This window comes from Schistocerca piceifrons, chromosome 3, assembly GCF_021461385.2.
Source record: "Schistocerca piceifrons isolate TAMUIC-IGC-003096 chromosome 3, iqSchPice1.1, whole genome shotgun sequence".
Classification (NCBI taxonomy): Eukaryota; Metazoa; Arthropoda; class Insecta; order Orthoptera; family Acrididae; genus Schistocerca; species Schistocerca piceifrons.
Genome location: NC_060140.1, coordinates 475267810 through 475279818, shown reverse-complemented (window position 1 = coordinate 475279818; position 12009 = coordinate 475267810). Strand labels below are relative to the sequence as shown.

Genomic DNA, 12009 nt, shown 5'->3' with positions numbered 1-12009 from the left:
TGTGTAGCAGCGCCTATTTAGAAGAATTTTTTAGTACTACATCTTTGCCCGAGGGACGCCCGACTGTAGTTCTCACAATATTCCAGGAAGCAATTTCCATATATCCAAGTTTTTCTGATTGGAGAGACTGGCAGCCAGAGAATCTTGAACAACGCCTTGCCTCAAAGAGCGTCATGTATTCGAACCTGTTCAATTTGTATGTCCACAACATTCCAGCTATTAGCTGCACACTCCGTTTCAGGCCACAAGTGGCCCATCAGGACCATCCGACTGCCGTGTCATCCCCAGCTCTCAGGATGCGGATAGGAGGGGCGTGTGGTCAGCACACGCTGTCCCGGTCTTTGAGATGGTTTTCTTTGACCTGAGCCGCTACTGTTCGGTCGAGTAGCTCCTCAGTTGGCATCACGAGGCTGAGTGCACCCCGAAAAATGGCAACAGCGCATAGCGGCCTGGATGGTCACCCATCCAAGTGCCGACCACGCCCGACAGCGCTTAACTTCGGTGATCTCACGGGAACCGGTGTATCCACTGCGGCAAGGCCGTTGCCTATTAGCTGCAGTAAAATACAATATCCCGATGACCTGCCATTAATATATCAGAACAAAGATACCAAGCATTTTGCAACCATAGTTCCAAGTGACGCTACGGTATGGAATGAATACTTTTGCGAATGGAGGCTCTAACCATACCCAAGTATAACAGAAGTAACAGCGTTCCTTCTACCTAACAAAGAGGCACATAGGAAGTTACACGTCTCTTTTGTTCGGATCGACATTTACTATGTACGTCTCTAAATGTCTAGATATCACTCTTGAATTGATACTGTTATTTAAGCAACGGGGAACGAACTTGTTAAAGAAGATTGGTTCAAGAGAAAATTCACTCGACAAAACATCCGGAAGCAGCTGGGAAGCATAAGCAGGTGCGCTAAGTCATGCTACAATTTTACTTCTGAACATAGCTGCTGAATATTGCACCGCTACCTGAGAAAACGTCGCACAAACAACTAATATGGATCCACGTGTGAATGAGACCATGAGGGGCGTTACTGGCGCTATTAGACCTACTAACGTCCAGAAGTTGTCTTCTGTCCAATATTGTTCGTCTGTGGCTCACAAAAAAGTTACCAGAACGCCGACCAAATTCGTAAGCCAACAACGAACGTTACGGAGGCTACTAATGTTCTCCTTTGCGAGTAGTCGATACTCAGCAGCGTAAAGGGAGATATCTAGAAAAGGTTGGGGGGAGGTGAATGTGAAAGTGCTGCGTGTGACTGTAATGCGCAGGAACAGACGATAAGACAATACTGTGGAGAACAGCCCACTCCATGCTTTTGAAGTAGATCTGTGAGACGTGCATGAGGTGACACAGAGTGCTACAATATGGCTGTCAAATTGAAACGTTAACTTGATAATCCATTGTGTATCTATATGTGTGTACTCTGTAATCCCATACGATAATAATACAATTTTTATAAGAGCGCTACAATGGAAAAATGGTTCACATGGCTCTGAGCACTATGGGACTTAACTTGTGAGGTCATCAGTCCCCTAGAACTTAGAACTACTTAAACCTAACTAACCTAAGGACATCACACACATCCATGCCCGAGGCAGGATTCGAACCTGCGACCGTAGCAGTCACGCGGTTCCAAACTGTAGCGCCTAGAACCACTCGGCCACACGGCCGGCTACAATGGAAAGAAAAGCCGCATTGATACCGCTATCGAGGCGGGGAGGCTGTTGTGAAGCAAGAGGTCCCATTACACGACGTGGTTCCATCTTTATCGGCGCAGAATTTGGTAACTGGCGGACCAACATCCACCTCTCAACTCCATCGTTAGTTCGCAGCTGGCTACCCATTCAAAAACTATTTCACTTATAGGTCATAGAGTGACAGTAAGGCGCTGCAAGAACATTGGCTGAACACGACGGCCGGCCGGAGTGGCCGTGCGGTTTTGGGCGCTGTAGTCTGGAACCGAGCGACCGCTACGGTTGCAGGTTCGAATCCTGCCTCTGGCATGGATGTGTGTGATGTCCTTAGCTTAATTAGGTTTAATTAGTTCTAAGTTCTAGGCCACTGATGACCTCAGAAGTTAAGTAGCAAAGTGCTCAGAGCCATTTTTGAACACGACGCGAGGTCCAAAGTAAGCAGCAGTCTGTGGATTGTAGGAATGTAGTTACGTTTCCTGCAACGCTCGCCACAAAGTGCTCTGAGAAACATTCCTTTCACGTGCAACTGATCGAGTACTGATTGGAGGCGCCTAATCCACTAGAGCAAGTACTGTCTCCGAAGTCCGGAATTCGTGTAATTTGCCGTCCTCTTCGGTTGCTGTACTGTGTTACCAACTGCCATGTTTCACTTAGTCATTGCAACAGTCTAGGAAACGTGATATGAGTCGGATGTCTTCCACGAGTCTGTCTTGTACAGCCTTTCCATTTCTCTGCTGCTTCTATTTGCTTGCTTATACACGATAATCACGTCTGAAAGTCTTGTCGGGTATAACTCTATTTGCTTAGGGTTAATCAACGTTAGTACTTCGACCTGTAAATACAGATTGCAGTCTACTACAGTACAGGCAATTGCACACCAGGATTGCTAATTTCAGTACACAGTATGCCATCTGCATTGAGTTAGCTGCTCGCAGCTCGTGGTCTAGTGGCTAGCGTTGCTGCCCCTGGATCTCAGGGTCCTGGGTTCGGTTCCCGGCCAGGTTGAGGATTTTCTTTGTCCATGGACTGGGTGTTTGTGTCATCATCATCATCATCATCATCATTCGTGACTGTGGTTAGACTGTACTGTGTACAAAAATTGGTTTGTGTAAGCATTGGAACTTTATACGGGCGCTGATGACCCCGCATTTGAGCGCCCCCCCCCCCCCCCAACCAGTCAACATCATCGTCATTGAAGTAGCTGAGTCACTATCGTAGCCTCTGTACCAAAGTGCTCGTCGCGGTTGCCTACCCTACAACCTTAGGAATAACAGTAAAGATATATACAGTAAAGAAATATTTCCGCTTACAGATTTCGACTCAGTCGTTTCCGCATCAGGCCCCTTACCTCAAATCGATGCATTTACCTCCTCCATGATCGCTAAAAGTTTGTAACATAATCATGGAATGACCGTGTATGTCTGTGAGACTGAGAACTGTCGTAAAATTCAGTGTCTAGGCCACACTGAAATTGCCTTCCTACTGCCACGAACGTCTCGGCCGATACGCCGGCCGGAGCGGCCGAAGGGTTCTAGGCGCTACAGTCTGGAACCGCGCGACCGCTACGGTCCCAGGTTCGAATCCTGCCTCGGCCATGGATTTGTGTGACATCCTTAGGTTTAAGTAGTTCTAAGTTCTAGGGGACTGATGACCTCAAAAGGTAGGTCCCATAGTGCCCAGAGCCATTTGAACCATTTGTCTCGGCCGATTTCCACAATTTGTTGTTTTAGAGCAGCTTCTGAAATTTATGTGCTTCTTAACAAAACACGTGTTTTTCCGCAGGGGCAATTTGATTACTTCACAGTCTTGAGCCTAAGCATTATAATAACATACGTGAATATTAGGTAAAAGTGAGACAACTGTTTTTGTTGCGTGTTAATATGTTATTTGTCTCTAAGTTGGTCCGAATGTGTGTGATCATATATGAATTCCAAATAAGGTTTAGAATCTATATTGTTTTCCCTTTCTTTTCTTTCTATCTAGCATATGAAGTGCAATTTACTTTAATGGGAGAGTAATAGTTCGAAAACTGAAGACAGAAAATCCATTAGTATTGGGACCCAATTTGTGATTACGGTATTTTAACTCTGAATTGTCTGGTATTATGTGTGTTATCTCGGATTTCCACTTTGTTTGAGTAGGCAGCATTTAGACTTCGTATCTCAGTGCTATTTATGCGTTTTTCTGTATTTGCAGAGTGTTTTTGAGTTAAATTCGGACTATCTGAGTTGGTTATCTTTCGCTAACGTTACTGTGTGATGTACTGGTTTGCTGCGAACCGTTATTTGCCAATACAGGTCGGCTACAGTACTCGATCTAAGCTATTTCTTGCCAAATTCAAGCGTTGAGAGCTTTACATTATTTTCAAAGCGTAAAGATGACCCTTGACGCCTTTAGTCCTTTGTACTGTACGGAGAGGAGTTGCAGGTACTTGTAGATGGAGTTGTATGTTGAGTTCAGTAGCCTTACAAAAAATATAGCACTCTCGGCCTATATTATGTTGACCATTCGAGCCTCGCATAGCAAGTCTTCCTGACAAGAACGCTACAACTACATCTTCACCCACACAGAATAATTACGTAGGCCATTTCTTTTATTTGACAGTTAACTACAAACTGAAATAAACAGTATTAATGTCCCACAATAACACTACTATACGTTTCGTTGTGTTCCGTGTTTCGGCTTTCTAAGCCGTTACGAGACATCTTAAGACTGAACTAACAGTCCTCACTACATAAGCGATATCTTCTAGTTGTACGAAACTGTTATTTCAGAAGATCTATACGAAAAATACAAACTGCAATGCTTCAGTGTGACATGGGTGGAAAACAAGAGATATTATGCAATATCATTGACTCTGTAAAGCTATGAGTATGCAGATATAATAGTTAAAGTTTCTAAACGGTACACAAAATGATAAACTGTCATAAGCAGAAGCGTATTGAAAGACACAAAAAGGAGGCATGTCCAAAATAACCTTATATTACATGGTACTCAAAGATTAAAAATATAAAGTATTAGTAGTTGCAAAAGAAGCTAATGAGCACAGCGTAGAAAACGCAAAAATCCCGAATCGCCGATCTTGGCAAGGTCGTAATGGAGGTAGTTTACCGTTGTCTTCCTGTCATGAAGTGTCAAGTGCGTATTTCTTTCGTGTGGACGGCAGTGATGAGTACGTGTACAGCTTAGTGCTGGTTTTGTGTTGTAGTGAGAGAAGGGAAGTGAGAGTTTGAAACCCGGTGAAGGCACATATCTACTTCTTTCGAATAGTACCAATGGACCGCCGAGATTAACGTCCTCATCCGACGCACGGATCACCATCAACCGTCCTCATGTTCTCACTTGAAGAAATAATGCGGAGAGGTTTGGAAATAAATCTAGGACATCGGCGCAAAGACTGGTGATCAGCAACTTACCCTTGCCGGCCAATTATTGGCTGTAAAAATTTCCACCGCCAACATTCGATCCGCTTTCTGCCGAATCTAGCGCCACACTATAGGCGTGGGTTAGTGGCGTCAGTTAAGGAGGCGATTGCGAGTGCGTGAAAGCACAGTTCAAACAGCAACCCAAATGAATACTGAAGCACACTATCAGGGTTGCAGTATCGAATGTGATCCAAGATGGATACAAACGCGGTATCAAACGTCTGAGAGGAGATACACAACTGATCTATGTAAAAATATACCCTTCCGGACATTAAAATTTGCAGCAAATGAAAGCAGCGTGCAACAAATGTAAACTGGAACGGCGTGTACTTCAACCTTGTGTAAGTAGGCTGTTTAGGTTTTTTTATTGGTAACACCACGTAGCGCTCTGTATGAAAATCACTGGCTGTGCTGTGTGCTGTCTGTGGCTGGTTTGCATTGTTGTTTGCTATTGTAATGTTGGGCAGCTGGATGTTAACAGCGCGTAGCGTTGCGCAGTTGGAGGTGAGCCGCCAGCAGTGGTGGATGTGGGGAGAGAAATGGCGGAGTTTTGAGAGCGGATGATCTGGACGTGTGTCCATCAGAGACAGTATATTTGTAGGACTGGATGCCATGAACTGTTATATATATTATGACTTTTGAACACTATTAAGGTAAATACATTGTTTGTTCTCTATCAAAATCTTTCATTTGCTAACTATGCCTATCAGTAGTTAGTGCCTTCAGTAGTTTGAATCTTTTATTTAGCTGGCAGTAGTAGTGATCGCTGTACTGCAGTAGTTCGGGTAAAGAAGATTTTTGTGAGGTAAGTGATTTGTGAAAGGTAAAGGTTAATGTTAGTCAGGACCATTCTTTTGTAGGGATTATTGAAAGTCAGATTGCGTTGCGCTAAAAATATTGTGTATCAGTTTAGTGTTGATCAGAATAGGTAAAGAGCGAAATGTCTGAGGACGTTCAGTTCTGCTCAGCTGTTTGAAAATCAAATAATGTAAGAGGTTTATCAGCACAGTAATTCATTAATTTTTCTAAGGGGACGTTTCATTTGGATATGCAAATGATATGCAGTTCAGTCGAAACAAGGCCCCAGGAGTAGACAACATTCCATTGGAACTACTGACGGCCTTGGGAGAGCCAGTCCTGGCAAAAATCTACCATCTGGTGAGCGAGATGTATGAGACAGGTGAAATACCCTCAGACTTCAAGAAGAATATAATAATTCCAATCCCAAAGAAAGCAGGTGTTGACAGATGTGAAAATTTCCGAACTATCAGTATAATAAATCACAGCGGCAAAATACTAACGCGAATTCTTTGCAGACGAATGGAAAAACTGGTAGAAGCCGACCTCGGCGAAGATCAGTTTGGATTCCGCAGAAATGTTGGAACACGTGAGGCAATACTGACCCCACGACTTATCTTAGAAAATAGATTAAGGAAAGGCAAACCTACATTTCTAGCATTTGTAGACTTAGAGAACCATGGACCTTGCCGTTGGTGGGGAGGCTTGCGTGCCTCAGCGATACAGATAGCCGTACCGTAGGTGCAACCACAACGGAGGGGTATCTGTTGAGAGGCCAGACAAACGTGTGGTTCCTGAAGAGGGGCAGCAGCCTTTTCAGTAGTTGCAAGGGCAACAGTCTGGATGATTGACTGATCTGGCCTTGTAACAATAACCAAAACGGCCTTGCTGTGCTGGTACTGCGAACGGCTGAAAGCAAGGGGAAACTACAGCCGTAATTTTTCCTGAGGGCATGCAGCTTTACTGTATGATTAAATGATGATGGCGTCCTCTTGGGTAAAATATTCCGGAGGTAAAATAGTCCCCCATTCGGATCTCCGGGCGGGGACTACTCAAGAGGATGTCGTTATCAGGAGAAAGAAAACTGACGTTCTACGGATCGGAGCGTGGAATGTCAGATCCCTTAATCGGGCAGGTAGGTTAGAAAATTTAAAAAGGGAAATGGATAGGTTGAAGTTAGATATAGTGGGAATTAGTGGAGTTCGGTGGCAGGAGGAACAAGACTTCTAATCAGGTGACTACAGGGTTATAAACACAAAATCAAATAGGGGTAATGCAGGAGTAGGTTTAATAATGAATAGGAAAATAGGAATGCGGGTAAGCTACTACAAACAGCATAGTGAACGCATTATTGTGGCCAAGATAGATACGAAGCCCACACCTACTACAGTAGTACAAGTTTATATGCCAACTAGCTCTGCAGAAGACGAAGAAATTGAAGAAATGTATGATGAAATAAAAGAAATTATTCAGATTGTGAAGGGAGACGAAAATTTAATAGTCATGGGTGACTGGAATTCGAGTGTAGGAAAAGGGAGAGAAGGAAACATAGTAGGTGAATATGGACTGGGGGACAGAAATGAAAGAGGAAGCCGCCTGGTAGAATTTTGCACAGAGCACAACATAATCATAACTAACACTTGGTTTAAGAATCATGAAAGAAGGTTGTATACATGGAAGAACCCTGGAGATACTAAAAGGTATCAGATAGATTATATAATGGTAAGACAGAGATTTAGGAACCAGGTTTTAAATTGTAAGACATTTCCAGGGGCAGATGTGGACTCTGACCACAATCTATTGGTTATGACTTGTAGATTAAAACTGAAGAAACTGCAAAAAGGTGAGAATTTAAGGAGATGGGACCTGGATAATCTAAAAGAACCAGAGGTTGTACAGAGATTCAGGGAGAGCATAAGGGAGCAATTGACAGGAATGGGGGAAAGAAATACAGTAGAAGAAGAATGGGTAGCTTTGAGGGATGAAGTAGTGAAGGCAGCAGAGGATCAAGTAGGTAAAAAGACGAGGGCTAGTAGAAATCCTTGGGTAACAGAAGAAATATTGAATTTAATTGATGAAAGGAGAAAATATAAAAATGCAGTAAGTGAAACAGGCAAAAAGGAATACAAACGTCTCAAAAATGAGATCGACAGGAAGTGCAAAATGGCTAAGCAGGGATGGCTAGAGGACAAATGTAAGGATGTAGAGGCCTATCTCACTAGGGGTAAGATAGATACCGCCTACAGGAAAATTAAAGAGACCTTTGGAGATAAGAGAACGACTTGTATGAATATCAAGAGATCAGATGGCAACCCAGTTCTAAGCAAAGAAGGGAAAGCAGAAAGGTGGAAGGAGTATATAGAGGGTCTATACAAGGGCAATGTACTTGAGGACAATGTTATGGAAATGGAAGAGGATGTAGATGAAGATGAAATGGGAGATATGATACTGCGTGAAGAGTTTGACAGAGCACTGAAAGACCTGAGTCGAAACAAGGCCCCCGGAGTAGACAATATTCCATTGGAACTACTGACGGCCGTGGAAGAGCCAGTCCTGACAAAACTCTACCATCTGGTGAGCAAGATGTATGAAACAGGCGAAATACCCTCAGACTTCAAGAAGAATATAATAATTCCAATCCCAAAGAAAGCAGGTGTTGACAGATGTGAAAATTACCGAACTATCAGCTTAATAAGTCACAGCTGCAAAATACTAACACGAATTCTTTACAGACGAATGGAAAAACTAGTAGAAGCCAACCTCGGGGAAGATCAGTTTGGATTCCGTAGAAACACTGGAACACGTGAGGCAATACTGACCTTACGACTTATCTAAGAAGAAAGATTAAGGAAAGGCAAACCTACGTTTCTAGCTTTTGTAGACTTAGAGAAAGCTTTTGACAATGTTGACTGGAATACTCGCTTTCAAATTCTAAAGGTGGCAGGGGTAAAATACAGGGAGCGAAAGGCTATTTACAATTTGTACAGAAACCAGATGGCAGTTGTAAGAGTCGAAGGGCACGAAAGGGAAGCAGTAGTTGGGAAGGGAGTGAGACAGGGTTGTAGCCTCTCCCCGATGTTATTCAATCTGTATATTGAGCAAGCAGTAAAGGAAACAAAAGAAAAATTCGTAGTAGGTATTAAAATTCATGGAGAAGAAATAAAAACTTTGAGGTTCGCCGATGACATTGTAATTCTGTCAGAGACAGCAAAGGACTTGGAAGAGCAGTTGAATGGAATGGACAGTGTCTTGAAAGGAGGATATAAGATGAACATCAACAAAAGCAAAACAAGGATAATGGAATGTAGTCTAATTAAGTCGGGTGATGCTGAGGGAATTAGATTAGGAAATGAGGCACTTAAAGTAGTAAAGGAGTTTTGCTATTTGGGGAGCAAAATAACTGATGATGGTCGAAGTAGAGAGGATATAAAATGTAGGCTGGCAATGGCAAGGAAAGCGTTTCTGAAGAAGAGAAATTTGTTAACATCCAGTATTGATTTAAGTGTCAGGAAGTTATTTTTGAAAGTATTCGTATGGAGTGTAGCCATGTATGGAAGTGAAACATGGACGATAAATAGTTTGGACAAGAAGAGAATAAGCTTTCGAAATGTGGTGCTACAGAAGAATGCTGAAGATTAGATGGGTAGATCACATAACTAATGAGGAGGTATTGAATAGAATTGGGGAGAAGGGAAGTTTGTGGCACAACTTGACCAGAAGAAGGGATCGGTTGGTAGGACATGTTCTGAGGCATCAAGGGATCACCAATTTAGTATTGGAGGGCAGCGTGGAGGGTAAAAATCGTAGGGGGAGACCAAGAGATGAATACACTAAGCAGATTCAGAAGGATGTAGGTTGCAGTAGGTACTGGGAGATGAAAAAGCTTGCACAGGATAGAGTAGCATGGAGAGCTGCATCAAACCAGTCTCAGGACTGAAGACCACAACAACAACAGAGAAAGCTTTTGACAATGTTGACTGGAATACTCTGTTTCAAATTTTGAAGGTGGCGGGGGTAAAATACAGGGAGCGAAAGGCTATTTACAATTTGTACAGAAACCAGATGGCAGTTATAAGAATTGAGGGGCATGAAAGGGAAGCAGTGGTTGGGAAGGGAGTGAGACAGGGTTGTAGCCTGTCCCCAATGTTATTTAATCTGTGTGTTGAGCAAGCAGTAAAGGAAACAAAAGAAAAATTCGGAGTAGGTATTAAAATCCATGGAGAAGAAATAAAAACTTTGAGGTTTGCCGATGACATTGTAATTCTGTCAGAGACAGCAAAGGACTTGGAAGAGCAGTTGAACGGAATGGACAGAGTCTTGATAGGAGGATATAAGATGAACATCATCAAAAGCAAAACGAGGATAATGGAATGTAGTAGAATTAAGTCGAGTGATGCTGAGGGAATTAGATTAGGAAATGAGACACTTAAAGTAGTAAAGGAGTTTTGCTATTTGGGGAGCAAAATAACTGACGATGTTAGAAGTAGAGAAGATATAAAATGTAGACTGGCAATGGCAAGGAAAGCGTTTCTGAAGAAGAGAAATTTGTTAACATCGAGTATAGATTTAAGTGTCAGGAAGTCGTTCCTGAAAGTATTTGTGTGGAGTGTAGCCATGTATGGGAGTGAAACATGGACGATAAATAGTTTGGACAAGAAGAGAATAGAAGCTTTCGAAATGTGGTGCTACAGAAGAATGCTGAAGATTAAATGGGTAGATCACATAACTAATGAGGAGGTATTGAATAGAATTGGGGAGAAGAGGAGTTTGTGGCACAACTTGACAAGAAGAAGGGATCGGTTGGTAGGACATGTTCTGAGGCATCAAGGGATCACAAATTTAGCGTTGGAGGGCAACGTGGAGGGTAAAAATCGAAGAGGGAGACCAAGAGATGAATACACTAAGCAGATTCAGAAGGATGTAGGTTGCAGTAAGTACTGGGAGATGAAGAAGCTTGCACAGGATAGAGTAGCATGGAGAGCTGCATCAAACCAGTATCAGGACTGAAGACAACAACAACAACAATGCAGTTCAGCGCAACGACACAAAGTACATAACAGTAATACCAACTACATTCTATTGACATGTTGAAATGTCTACGTCTCCCGTCATACTTGTACTAAGCACGAGACGACTGGGGTTCAGCAGCCGTTAGTGCAAGGAGCCTGCCACACTCGCGAGCTTAACACACAAATGACCAAATGATTAAATTGATACCCGGGTTCCCGGGTTCGATTCCCGGCGGGGTCAAGGATTTTCTCTGCCTCGTGGTGGCTGGGTGTTGTGTGATGTCCTTAGGTTAGTTAGGTTTAAGTAGTTCTAATTTCTCGGGGACTGATGACCATAGTAGTTCAGTCCCATAGTGCTCAGAGCCATTTGAACCATTTTTTTTAAATTGATAATTATTCACGCTGCTAAGTGCTAATTCAGCTGGAGTTTCATTATCCGTAAAATAAAATTTAATCCAATTAATATAATTGAAAGGGACCCAGCTAACTTTCCAGCTTAAAAGAAAAGAATGCGTCTCTTGTAACGGCACCTGCATTACATTAGAAACAGCGTCACAGTGAGACGATATTTATTTTTAATGGAAAGGGTCGCCTTATGAGAATACCGAGGCAGGAAATGATGCAGCGAGACAAAGTTATCTATCCATCTAATCGTCAGTATTCTTCTGTAGCACCATATTTCAAAAGATCATATTCTCTTCTTATGTAAACTGTTTATTGTCCATGTTTCACTTCCATACGTGGTCACACTCCATATAATTTCTTTCAGACGGGGCTTCCTGACACATAAAACGATACTCGATGTCAACAAATTTCTCTCCTTCAAAAACGCTTTTCTTGCCATTGCCAGTCTGCATTTTATATGCTCCCTGGTTCGATCATAATCAGTCATTCTGCTTCGCAGATAGCAAAACTCATCAATTACTTTGAATGTTTCATTTCCTAATCCGATTCTCTTATCATCACCTGATTTAATAAGATTACATTCCGTTATACTCGTTTTGATTTTGTTGGTGTTGATCTTATATTCTCCTTTCGGGATACTGTCCATTTCGTTCAACTGCT

General features: G+C 42.6%; 1 pseudogene; it reads right to left on the bottom strand.

Moving 5' to 3' along the window:
* Positions 1-429: 429 nt before the first annotated feature.
* Positions 430-547, bottom strand: LOC124790852 (annotated as a pseudogene).
* Positions 548-12009: the final 11462 nt, after the last annotated feature.